General features: G+C 33.8%; 1 pseudogene; it reads right to left on the bottom strand.

The window, feature by feature from the left end:
- Positions 1 to 1421: 1421 nt before the first annotated feature.
- On the bottom strand, positions 1422 to 2393 carry LOC101567106 (annotated as a pseudogene).
- Positions 2394 to 13618: the final 11225 nt, after the last annotated feature.

Raw genomic sequence — 13618 nt, 5'->3', positions numbered from 1 at the left:
TTTTATATTGTTTTCTATTGAATTATTTTTGGTGTTGTTGTTTCTGGGTTTTTTTTCCTTCTGCATTCTTTGAACTTGTTTTTATCTAAGTTAGAATGTCGTTTCTACACTCTTTGTGGTTGTGGTTCTGTTCTGTTATTCTTTTTAGCTCTTCCTTCCGTGTTTACCTCCAGTCTTCTGCATCAGTTTCCAAAAGTTAACGTGATATTGCTCTGTACTCTGGCCTTACTTCTTCCACTTCTCTATTTGCTTCCTGACTCATTTTAAATTTTAATTCCTGGGGAAATATTAAAAACTTGTGTCCTGCATGCAATTTTCTGGTTTTATTTTAGATTTTATTATATAACAACAAATCTAGTTTATACGGTTAAATGCAGCAAATTAATGGTTATTTCAGTTTGTCATTTTCTAGGCTGCATTTTACGCTATTTGTCCTTAGTACCACTATAGTAAAAAGTGACATAATTGTTCTAAGCAGCTGTTCTTCCTGGTATTCCGTTGGTAAAATTGGCTACTAGTCACAGAAAATGCCATGGCACAGTGTGAAAGAAGCAGGAGATGGGCCAACCTGCCAGCAAATTCCTCACAAATTGAAGAGGCAGGATCTTAAAGGACACTCAAAAACAAATACCAGCTATACCAGGAAGTTAACTAAGAGAAGTAGTAATTTCCTAAGGGTTCTAACTACCAGAAATAAAGCAACTCATATAGGCAATTTACAAACAACATCCCAGAAATTAAGCTTTAAGAAAAGAAGAAGAGAAGACATAGGCAATACATTTATCTTTGACAAGGGTGCCAGCTACATTCACTAGGAGAAAGATAGCCTCTTTAATAAATGCTGCAGTAAAATTTTGACTCTGCCCATGCCAAATATTAAAAGGAGACCCATATCTTTCACCATGCACCAAACTAAATTTCAAACTGATAACAATCCCTGGCTTGAAATTATGCTATAAAGGTACCTTAACAAACATAGTGTCATAATGCTAAAAGCAGACCCAAAGATCAATGGATAAGACTAATGCATTTCTAAAATGATGAATGATGTTGAATTTTGTTTATATATTTACTTGCCATTTGTATTTCTTCCTTTGAGCCTTGATTTTTTAATTCTTATTTTATTTCACTGTTATAATAACTTTAATTTAGCTTGCATTTTACAGAAGCCTATGAATGATTTTTAAGAAACATCTGTTTACCCCATAACATGTTTCTCTGATGGCTGTTAAAGTAGGCAATAAGTATGTCAACAGTTTGAGCATCCACAAGGATTTCAGATCAACCAACAACTCACCAAAGAACTTGGAAGCTTTTTTTTTTAAATCTTGTTTCTAAAACAATGATAAATCTACTCTGAGGGTAGCCCTGTCCAGCCAATTCCTCAGAAGATGCTTTGCAAAATCAGGGTGATTAACAAATTAGTTAGCTTTGGCACAGAGCTATCCTTGCTTGCCCATGACAGCCTGGAAGCTAGTTTTGATACTGGCAACAGAGCATCGAGAATGACAAGTTTCACACTGTAAGAAATAGAGCCAGATGCCCTTCTGCAGAGTTGTATCAGGTGATTGGCATGTGTGACAAGTGACATATCCCTTTATTTATCTTCTTAAGACATTTTCTATCTGTTTCTGTTGGAATCTTCCTTTGATTACAAGTTGGTTATTGCCATCTATAGAACCACTTGCACACAATTCTCCCAATAAAAATACAAGGAGATGTTTGGACTGATGATGCAATGGTTTACAGATATCTATAAAGTGGACAAAAGAAGTTTTCTTGGTTCCTACTTGAACAACCTGTGGAGGTTTCATAATAAATTTTCTTTTCTCTCCTGCAACCATATCTGGATTCTTTTCTCTCATGATGTTGAATATTCAATTAAGTAGCACTTCATATGTGTAGTCTCTCTCTTCCTGTCTGGTTACTGAATGAAATGCCATCATCTTTTTCACTGTCTTCATCTTCTAAAGCTTCACCTTTTTCTAATATTTCATCCTCATCTGGGAACTTGACCTTCTTTGTATTGCCAAGCATAATATCAAGGTCATCCTTTGATTCAGCTGGCTCTTGGATGTCACTTTTAATCTTAAGATCCTTTATATCTTCTTCCACTTCATCAAGATCAAATATCTTTTTTGTTATTTTTCTTCTTTTGTTTTGATTAAAAAAATTCAAGTCATCTAAATCATCAGAAGCATCTTTCTTCCTACTGTCCTCTTCATTGACTTGACATCTTTGCAATCAGTTGGTTCTGGCTCTACTTCTTTTGTTTCTGAGGACTGGGTTTCTTCCATCTGGGCATCCCTTCCTTATCTGACATAAAGGGAAGCTTCTTCTTCTTTTTCTTCTTGCTCATAGTAGGATCTAAAGATCATCTCATCCCTGGACATGGCTGAAGCTCGTGTAGACTTGGCACAAATAAGAAGTGAGACAGGTCAGTCCCAGGCCCGGGTGTCAGCACTGCTCCTCCTGATACCACTCTAGGCAACACACTAGGCTCTTGCTTGATTTCTTTTAATTCTTAATATGTTCTAGATATAAGGCCTTTGTTAGTGGGATAGTCAACTGTACATTTTTTTGCCTGTTCATTAATTTTCTTTTTCTCTGTTGGAGATTTCCTTTGCAGTGCAGAAAGTTTTCAAAACGATGAGATTCCAGTAGGTGATTCTTTGAAGTATTTCCTGTGAAGTTTGGTTTCTGTTAATGAACTCTCTACCTACCTCTATGTATTTAAGATTTCTGCTAACATTTTCCTTCAGTAGATTTAGTGTTTCTGCTTTGATATTTAAATCCTTGTTCCATTTTGACCATAGATTTGTGTAAGGTGATTGTCATGGGTATAGTTTTAGCCTTTGGCATGTGGAAAGCCAGTTTTTCCAGCACTGCCTTTATTAAAAAAGCTTTATTCCAGTAAATATGTTTTCCCTTTTATCAAAGATAAGGTGACTGAGTGTGTTTTCAGCTGTGTCTTTATCTTCTAATATGTTCCATTGATCCTCAGATTTGTTTCTATACCAGTACCATGCTGATTTTATTACAGAGGCTTCATAGTATAATTTCAGGTCAGGGATTATGATAATTCTTGCCTTCCATTTGTTTCTCACGATTGCTTTTGACTTTCTGGGTCTCTTCTTGTTCCAAATGAATTTAAGGACAGTTTTCTCTAGGTCTATGAGGTATACTTTTGGTATCTTGATCAGATTGTATTGAGTCTGTATGACAATTTTTGGAGTATGGCCATTGTTGTTTCTTCTTTTCCAAGAGCATGGAATATCTTCCCATTTTCCCAAGTTCTCTCTATCTCTTTTCTCAGATTACTGTAATTTTCACTGCATAAATCTTTTACTTCCTTTGTGAGACTGATTGCTATGCATTTCATTTTGTTCAAGGTGTGGTTTCCCTAATTTCTCTCTCAGTGAGTTCATTATTTGTGTACAAAAGTGCTAGTGATCTTTAGTTGTTGACTTCGTATGCTGATATATTTCTGAATTTGGTGACTAGATCTACAAACCTCTTAGTGGAATTTTTGGGGTCCTCTATGTAGAATATCATGTCATCTGCAAATTATGATAGTGTTAGTTCTTTTCCAATCCTTATTCTTTTCATTCCTCTCTCTTGTCCAATTGCTCTAATATTTCCAGAATTATTTTGAATAGGAGTAGAGACAATGTACATTCCTGTCTTATTCCTGACTTAAAATGAAGGTCTTCAGTTTTTGTTCATTTAGTATGTTAGCTGTTCTTTTCTCATAGATGGCTTGTATCTGGTTGAGATACACTCTGTCTATTCCAATTCTTTGTAGGATTTCTATCATTAGTCAGTGTTACACTCTTTCAAAAGCTTTGTTCTGTGCCTATTGAGATGATCATGTGGTTTTTGTTCTTGGCTTTATTGATGTAGTGCATTACATTTATGGATTTGCATATGTTGACCCATCCCTGCATTTTTAGGAAGAGTTCCATTTCATCGTGATGTATAATTTTCTTGACCATAGATTTGTGTAAGGTGATAGGCCAATCTCACTTAGCTCTCATTATTTTAATGATTGTGGGAGCACCCAATTCCATGGATGAGAGGGAAAAGTTATAATACTGATAAAAACAAATCAGAAGATAGAGATGGTGTTGCCTTTGAAGGACAAAAAGGCAAACTTAATGACTAGTTTAGTAAAGATGATTGTGTCCCTCTAGAGCAAAAGGTAGTCACTTAATCCCAATATAAAACAAGCAATGCTTCTTTTCTGCATCAAAACACATTACCTGGGTGAGATGTCACCTGGCCAGTACATATCACCTGAGACCTGGCGTTATAAATTATCAACACTGTGGATATGACTGCTGGTATGAGTAACAAAATCTTTATCTCTAATTTGAGAGTCTCTCTTATGTTTTCATAAATCCATAGCAATCTAATGTGTTAGCTCACAAGTAAGGAAAAAACTCTATCCTATCCTGGTTTAAGGCAGTGATGGTGAACTTTTTAGAGCTTTCAGCATTAATGAAAGGCCAGGATCAGTATGCATGCCATAGCTTTAAAAGTTCTGGTGATGAGCATTGGGCTTTGAGAGAAACAGAAATTTCTGGAATTGAAAGTATGGTGGTCTCACATTTTGATTTGTTGAAAGCCCATGAGAATTGTTAATACACACCTGATTAATAGTAAGGACAATCAACCTACCTTTATGAGGCAACCCTTTGTGCTGATTCAAGGTATAATGGTTGGCTTTGTACCTAAATATATGGTAAAAATGATATGTTTTAAGCTTCTGCATCACAACAGTTAAAATACATAATAGACTTTTGTTCTATAAATTATTTGCATGATATTTAACTAATAAAAGTCATTCATTGAAGGACCAGCTAAATAGCTCAGTGGATTAAAGAAAATGCAAGCAGGTGCAAGGTGGGGGGTGAGGGGATGGTGTGGTGAGGGTGGGAGGTAGTGGGAGGGCTTAGATCCCTGGGCCTTCCATGCTGGCCTCACCCCCGGGGCACACCAAGATAGCAATTGAGGCTGGGCATCATGGTGAGTGCCTGTAATCCCAGCTCTTGGGAGGCTGTAAACAGGATCACTAGGAGTCTGTTCTAGTAGAGAAACCCTGAACACCCTGTAGACCCTTCCCTAAAATACAAAAAAAATTTAAAAAAGTCATTCATTTGAAAATATCTTTTTTATTATTTAGATTGATTGATTGATTAATTGATTGATTGATTGACTGATTGATTGATTTTGGTACCAGAAATAGAATTCAGGACCTTGTGCTTCCCAGGCATGTTCTGTGATGCTGAGCTATTTCCCCAGCCCTCTCCACTTTATTTGCAAAAGGAAATTACATACAAATGTTCTCCAAGCCAGTAAAATAAATTTCAATACTGAAATTTAACAAACTAAAGTTAGATTACCATAAACAGCTGTTAACTCTGCAGCTGGCCCCATCCTTGAAAGATAAGGATATGTTTTTCAAAGCCAAAGCTTAAAAGAGAATTCTTCAGATGTGTTATATGAAAACGATCTTCCAACTTTCTGTGTGCTCATATGTCCAAAATATAGCTTAAAAATTAATACATATTCATTGATTATAAAATAAAAAAGGTGGTCTAGGAGATAATTTTTTGTGATCACTATAAGTATGTCTGTCAATGTGAGTATAAAGTTTAAGTAGCTTTTTGTTAGCTATTGTGCTGGTGTACCTCATGAACACTCTGTAAATCACTCACGATAGTAACTAAGCTGACCTTTGCACACCACAGAAATTATATATGCTTTTTCCCTCAGTGTTCTCATGTACTTCTGTTTAAGAATGTATCACTCTGTATTGTGTGTGATAATATTCATCTTTAAACAGCTGTCCACTTAAGGGAGGAAATTAATCTATGATTTGCCACACACAGTGCTTGAGACATAAGTGAATAGTTCTTCATAAATATGTAAAGTAAAAAATTTGTTTGGAGGAATGTCTTTCAAAGTGTACTAAAACCAGTATTTGTTAAATTCTTAGAACCTTACCTAAAGGAGCAATAGCTCCTTTTCAGTCTATTGATAGGTGTTAGAAGAACTCTGTCTCAACAAACACTCACACCATTGCCATAACTCTACCTGTCCATGTTTTTTAGAAGTCTTTGAAAGTGACTTGCAAGAGGTTTTAGATGAGCTCCTCTATCTAGGCAAATATTTCATATATATGTTAATATAGAATAACAGTAATATCCCAAAAAGATAGCAATAGTAATCTTGGCTTTTTGAAAATAAAGATAATAAAAATTCAATATGTTTGCTTGGATTGCCTCCATGACAAAATGTTCTGCTTGCTCTCAGTAGAAATGATGCCCCTCAGTCTTGATGGCCTGCATTCCTGGTCTTTTCTTGATACACTTTGAAGTGGGAAGCTTGTCCCTTGTCACCTTCAGTGTAACATTTTACAAGAAATGGAAATCTGAGTCAGGGAGGTAACCATGTTACATACTGTTTCCTTCCTGCTAGCTAACTATGACAAATCTTGAAAGTCAAATATGTCAGATTTCAATTTTGTTGTTCACTGAATTGCTATATGGGGCATTGGAAATCTGATTTTCTCTTCTTTCATTGCTCTAAATGTTTTCTACATATTGATTAAAACAAAGGAAAAAGAACACCAGAGTTTCTTGACAGCTAGATTAGTTTTACCTCAGCTTACATATAATCCTTTAAACTGCTTGATCAGGCAATGGTGAATTACCTGTATAACACAGTATGTGTAAACTAAAAAGAGTTCAACTCTTGTCATTGGCCTTCCATACTTACTGAACTTCTTTTTACCTTTGGTTTGTTTACTCAGTGAAATGCATTACATGACCAATGGATTGCTTATAAAAGTCAATGAAACAAATAACTAATACGGATTTCAATGGACCACACATTTCAGAAAATAGTCACTATTTTTAATAAAGGAGAAATATTTATTTCTCTCAAAGTATTTTAAATATTTTTTTTTTACCTTGGGAGATTATTTCTTCTCTTTGTAGGATCACAGAACTAAATACAGCATGTGTGCATGTAAGAATTTCACTTGCAAACTTTAGTTTAATCATAGATTCAATTGAATAATTACTAATTCCAATATCCAATGCTTAATAAATGTCTACAAATATTCATATATTATGTCTCATAGAAAAAAAGCCTTTATTAGATTTTGATGTGATGTAATGTTATTTTGAATCCTTGAACAAAGGATGGAAATTCTCCTAAATGATTATGCCCAAAACACCTACTAAGAGGTTTTCTCCATAATGTTTGTTGCTATCCTCACATATCAGAGCAATATTGCTAGATAGCACTTACATGTCAAGAAAAGCAAAAGCACAGTCTCATCCTGAATAGAGAAAACTTACACTGAAAATAATAATTTTATTTTAATGCAGCTAGATTAGAAAATCAGGAACCAAACCACTAAACTAAAAAACAATAATTAGTTGTGAAATAGAAAAATAACATTATCAGACAAGGTTTACTAGAGAATTATACTTAACATTATATACATATATACGTACATATAAATACATTTAACATTACAGATATACATGTAATATATATGTGACACATATATGTGTTATATGTATCCTCAGGTCTATGATACGTAAAGCATTTACTAAGTAGGCTTGCACTGGACATTTGAATTATCAATGTAGGTAACAAAAGAACTACCTTACTGCATGCTGCACCAGCTCCACCCCCAGATGCTGAACTGGCCACTGAGACCAGGTGTGTTGTCACATGCCTGTAATCCTAGCTCTGAGGAGGATGTTAACAGGAGGATACCCATGAGTCTAAGCTTCATAATGGGACCCTGTACCAAATACATAAAGAAAAGAAAAACTACCTCAAGTTAATATATATATATATATATATATATATCCCGCAGCTAACATCATATTAACTGTGAAAAAGTCAAATGCTTTCTAATATCTACAAGAAAATAAGGTTGCCTATTTTTATGGATTTTATTCAAGTCATAGCCAGAGCAATTAGATAAGAAATAAAAGGGTATAATTCCAAAAGGAAGATAATTCATCATTGTTTGAATATAATATGATCTTACATACAGAAAACCAACAAAGAATCCATCAAAGTAGTTATTAGAACTAATAAAACTTTAGCAAGCTGTAGGGAAAAATTCACCATACAAATCTCAGCATTATATCTATTTAAAAATAGTAAGGGCCAGGGAGATAGCTCAGTAGAACAAGTATTTCCCTGCAAGTGCAAGGGCCTGAGTTCAATCTCTGGTTCAGCCAAAAATAAATAAATAAAAATAAAAACAGTGACTATGAAAAAGAGAAATAAAGGAAATAATCACATTTGACATACTGCATGATGAATACCAGTGATATTCTTTGCAGAACTATAAAAACCTATCTTAAGTTTCTTTGGAACTATAAGACTAGGAAAGCAATCTTGAGCAAGATGAACTAAGAAGGGTACATTTCTGGCATATAAATTAGTACAACCATTTAGAAAATCATATGGGTCCTCCAAAAATTAAAAATAGAGCTACTGCATGATTCAAGAGTCCCACTAGTTGATATATTTATAGGAACTAAAATCAGCATATAAGAAATGTCTTCACTCTCATGATTATTACACAATTTTTATAAAATAGCCAAGACTCATGGTCTATCTGTATGCATCAATAAAAAAATGAAAGAAGGAAACATGTTATCAAAGAATACAATTCAGCATAACAATGAAAATCTGTCATTTGCAATGACATGAAAGCTAGGCACAGAGAGACAAATACTCTATCATACCACTCACATGTAGATTCTGAAAATGTTGTTCTGATATGAGTAAAAAATTAAATACACTAAAGGGCAAGGCTGTTAGGGAAGAATGATGGGACTCTTTTCAAAGATATGCATTTACAATTAAAATGTTTAAGTCATAGTATGGTGACCACATTGGTTAATATAACCTATATGTTAATTATATGTGGTTAATTATATCTTGTATTTTTGTAAACATGTCAAAGGCTAGAATTTTATACATTTTGGCCAAAAATGGAAAGTGTATGTGGCAGCATATTTGTTCATTAGCTAGCTTTAGCCATTCTACAGATAGATAGGTAGGTAGGTAGGTAGATAGATAGATAGATAGATAGATAGATAGATAGATAGATAACATATTTAATCAAAATATTTTGCATATTCATATATAATAATGTATACACATGTATATATATACATGTATATATATATAAATGTATATATACACATTTATGCGTATATATTTTTCTTGACTAGTCTATGTATTGATTGAATTTTACATTTTTATTCCCCCATCTTATTTTATAAAGGAGAGCCTATTAAGTCAAAATCGAACTAGCATAACTATTAAATAAGCTGCTTAAACATTTCTCTGTCCTTAATTCTAGTTTCAATTTTTAAGTATTTGATAATCTGCTAGTAACATTTGCTGGACCAAATTTGTGACATTATTAGAAATGAAAATCATAAATACATGCTAGTTACTATAATCGCAAAAACAAGGGAAGTGCTTGTCTCAGGATTTTATTTGATAAGTACTCCAGCCACAAATGACACCATTCTGTATGTACCTCAACTGTTTTCAGAAATGCAGCTTAAATCTAAATGTCAGATGTTTCCTAAACGGAGGATGCATCATGTCTAATGTATTATTCATCAAATCATCGTTTTACACATATGACATGAATCAGCTCAATAATATTTCTATCCTAGGGAAGTTGAATATAATGAATGAATTTGAGATCATCTTCTGAATAATTTGAACTGAGATGTAACAATTGTCTGTCATAATAATTAAAATTCTGGTTTGTATTATAATTTGCTCATCATTTTGTATTTACCAAAGTAAAATAAGACAAATGGAAGATTAAAACACCTCCATTTCTTTTATGAATTTTGGGTTAAAAGTGATTTAAATACAATGCAATCAACTTCAGAAAAGCAAAGAAAGGTAAGAGTTGACGGTGGGTTCTATTTATTGAAATAGTAATTAATTAACCTCATTGGAAACATAAAGCAGGCAGGCAGGTAACAGAAAAACAGAAATAAAGGATTTATTTTAGATTTGCAGAACAATGTGTATTAATCCTTGAGAATGACAATTTTTGAAGGAATCAGCTCTTTGTTCTTAAATTACTCTAGATCATATAAATTCCAGGAAAACAAACTGATTAGCATTTATATGAAAAGCAAAAGCAATGTGAAAAAATTCAAGAAAAATTAAGTTGCTAACCAAGGTGAGAATGAACATCTGCATTAACTGCTGGTTAACAAATCTCAAAACCTCAAGTCTTTGCTACATTTCGCAGTGTGATAATTTAAACATAACCCTTTCATTTGTCTTTTAAATTTAATTCATAAGCATCTAAAAGTTATGTTAGAAATAAGAAAGCTATTTATTTCCTTATTTCTTTGTAAAATGTATATAACACAATATTCATTAAATTAGATGAAATTGTAAAGATATTACTGACATTCAAAATCAAGAGTAGCAAGATTCCATAACATATGCCTCATTGTCAAAAGCTGTGAATACATATCCTAGTTGCTGTCTACCCAACTGTCATGCAGCAGTTCGGTGGATGCTGACAGAAGACACAACACACGGGATCAGATGTAAAGGCCAGCTCAGTATTCATAGCACTCTTAGCCCATATACTGTCATTTGCATTATTCCCTTGAGCCCTGAATCTCAGTTCTAATGGAACATAAACATTAGGGTTACTTAACTTTTGCCACATATTTTGAACTGAATTATGACACAAGAATCCCAAATTTGGAGAACTTGAATATTTCTATAAGAAAAAGTAAGGATGACTGTTCTTTGTCCAGGAAAAAACTGTCTTGATTTACCTGACAACGAATAGGTTTATGTTATTTCTGAAGACACTAACCTTAACTTCCAAACTTGATAGTAGGGTGGTGCAGAAGAAAGACGCTTGGTGCCTCTGCTTATGTGGTATTCAGAAACTTGAGGCGACCACAGAAATGCTTCAACATTTTTTCCCTAAAACTTCTCTAGTCTTGCAAAGAAAACCTCCTGTCTATGTTCAATTCACATATCATCCTGCACATATAAACTCTAATAAAGTAAATCTTAAAAACTTTAAGACTTTCTATAAACATCTGTAATTACCAATACCATTATCACTTTTTTCTGTCTCTCTTATTTTTAGCCAAGATCTGGGAGACACGTGATCTCTGTAAGTATTTTGAGGTAAATTCACAAAAGAATAAGTGGTAGTTAATGCCTAAATGGAAAAAAAAATTAAAACAAAAAGCAATGCCTGCATCACCTATCCATTGTGGTGGAAATGAAATATTTTAAAAAGAAATTCAGATTCTCCTGGAGAGATAGTTCAGCAAACTAAACACCTGCTTAGGCAAGCACAGGGTCAGGGAGATAGCTCAGTAGAATAATGCTTGCCTGGCAAGCACAGGGTCCTGAGTACAATCCCCAATACTGAGAGAAAAAAAAAAAAGTCATCTTGTGGGTTAGCCAAGCGCAGGGACCAGGGCTCTATCCCTGGCAGCACTTATAGCTTCAGCCCTGCCCCCAGGCACTCAAGCCAGCTACTGTGACAAGGCATGGTGATGCATGCCTGTAATCCCAGCACTAGGGAGGCTGAAAACAGTAGGGTCACAATGAGTCCAAACAGAGTAGTGAGACCCTATACCACATACACAATAAATAAATAAATAAATAAAATTCAGATTACTAATGAGAAATTTAAGTTAAAATTGTGGCTAGTTTAATAAAAGTAATTTTTAATGAATATCCTTCAGTGATAAAAGACAATGAACACTTTCAACCTTTTTTGATTATAAAAATATTAGCAAGGGCTCTGTTAAAAAATGGAAAAGTCTTTAAAGGCAAAATTCAACTTCAAAGAAGTATACAATGCACAAATAGAGAGTGATTTCTTTGAGGGTTTTGCAAGTCTTGGATGAGTTTTCATGAAATAAAACCAGTCTTTGAAAGTTAGTGAACAAAAACGACAAGGTCTCATAAAAAAAAAAAAAGTGCTCTGAAACTCCTTCAGGGATATAATTCAAAAATAGTAAAGTATAAATAGGACATTCCCATAAAATGTATTAAATAAAAATGACAATAAATATTTGACAAAGAGCAAGGACAATATTTTCTCCTTTTACAAAATTACTTCAAATGACAATGATTCTAACACCAGAAATTTCATCATTGTAAAACTTTGCCAGTAACAAAGTACTGAAAATTAAAAAATCTTTTAAGGATATACATCATAGTTTGGGGCCAGCTGGGCTATATCTTTGCAAGTGAAAATTATTATCATCCTGTTTGTCTAACTTCAAAGACAGAATCATTTTATCATCCAATTAAAAGTTGCATTCTTTATGACCAAAGAAATAATGTTCGACTTAGTAGGAAGAGGGATTGTTTCCAGATGTCAATTGTTGTTGTGTATACAGTTTTGGCCTTGATGATTTAAATAATGATAAGCATAAAAAATACTCTCTAATGCACAAAACAGAAGGTATAGGAGAAATAATTCTTGAACATGGCATGTGAATGTACAGTGCCAAGGATGTGACTCCTGATCAGGTCGTGCTGCGCTCCTCCCCTTGATCAACGCTTGCACATACACATCTCAGACAGGAGTATGGGAGGGAATGTTCACTTTTCAGATGGCCTTAAAGAGTGAAAACAAGCAACTTCAAAACAACCATTCATGTCAAAATTACAAGATATAAATAAAAACTGATCTGTCATATATTGTATGTGTTCTGGAATCTGCTTCTGTTCACTCTAAAGGAGAGTCCACAGAATGTAAAATTTAAATTCTACTGAAGGAATAGTTATATTTTCCAATGGTTTCAACCAAGCCTAAGTCTTAATTTATAGTAAATTTTTTTTTATTTTTTAAAAATAATTTTATTGAGAAACAAATAGTGATGAGATAGTTTCAAAACTGATTAGTAGGACAGTTTCAATAATTAAATACATTGCATACTGTTGTCTTCTTAGCGGTTATTCATAGTACAAGATGCAAACATGATATCCTGTCTGCAAACACTATTAGAAAAAAAATCTATTCATTGAATTAAGAGAAAGTAGCTGTATATCCATCCTAACTATTTTGAATATACAAATACAAAATGATCCTTCATTTGTATCCCCTTTTTTTGTTTAGTATTGTCAGAAATGGGTACTCCATTGTCATTTAAATATTGTAGGTGTGTGAATTCAGCAAAATATTCCAATATAGTCCAGTAGTCCATAATAGTGGGTTAAATGCTCCTGTTTTCAGCCTCCCAGGCACTAGTATTACAAGCACGCGCCACCATGCCTGGTCTCAATCATTGTATCAGTCTGCCCCAATATCAGGGCCAGCACAACAGGCTGGGGATTGAATCCCAGTCCCCACATCTGCCTAAGCAGGCGCTTTAATCCACTGAGATATCTGACAGGCCCTAAAACCAGTTTTGCTTAGTGAAATTCTGTATAGTTTCTTTTTTTTTTTCTACAGTTTTATTGATAAACAGATAGCAATGAGACAGTTTCAAATCAAATCAGAAGTACAGTTTCAACAAATAATACACTGCATATATTCTTCTTA

The sequence above is a fragment of the Octodon degus genome, unplaced genomic scaffold, assembly GCF_000260255.1.
Source record: "Octodon degus isolate 3935 unplaced genomic scaffold, OctDeg1.0 scaffold00097, whole genome shotgun sequence".
In the NCBI taxonomy this organism is placed as follows: Eukaryota; Metazoa; Chordata; class Mammalia; order Rodentia; family Octodontidae; genus Octodon; species Octodon degus.
The sequence above is the reverse complement of the archived record's forward strand: the minus strand, read 5'-3'. Positions and strand labels throughout refer to the sequence as shown.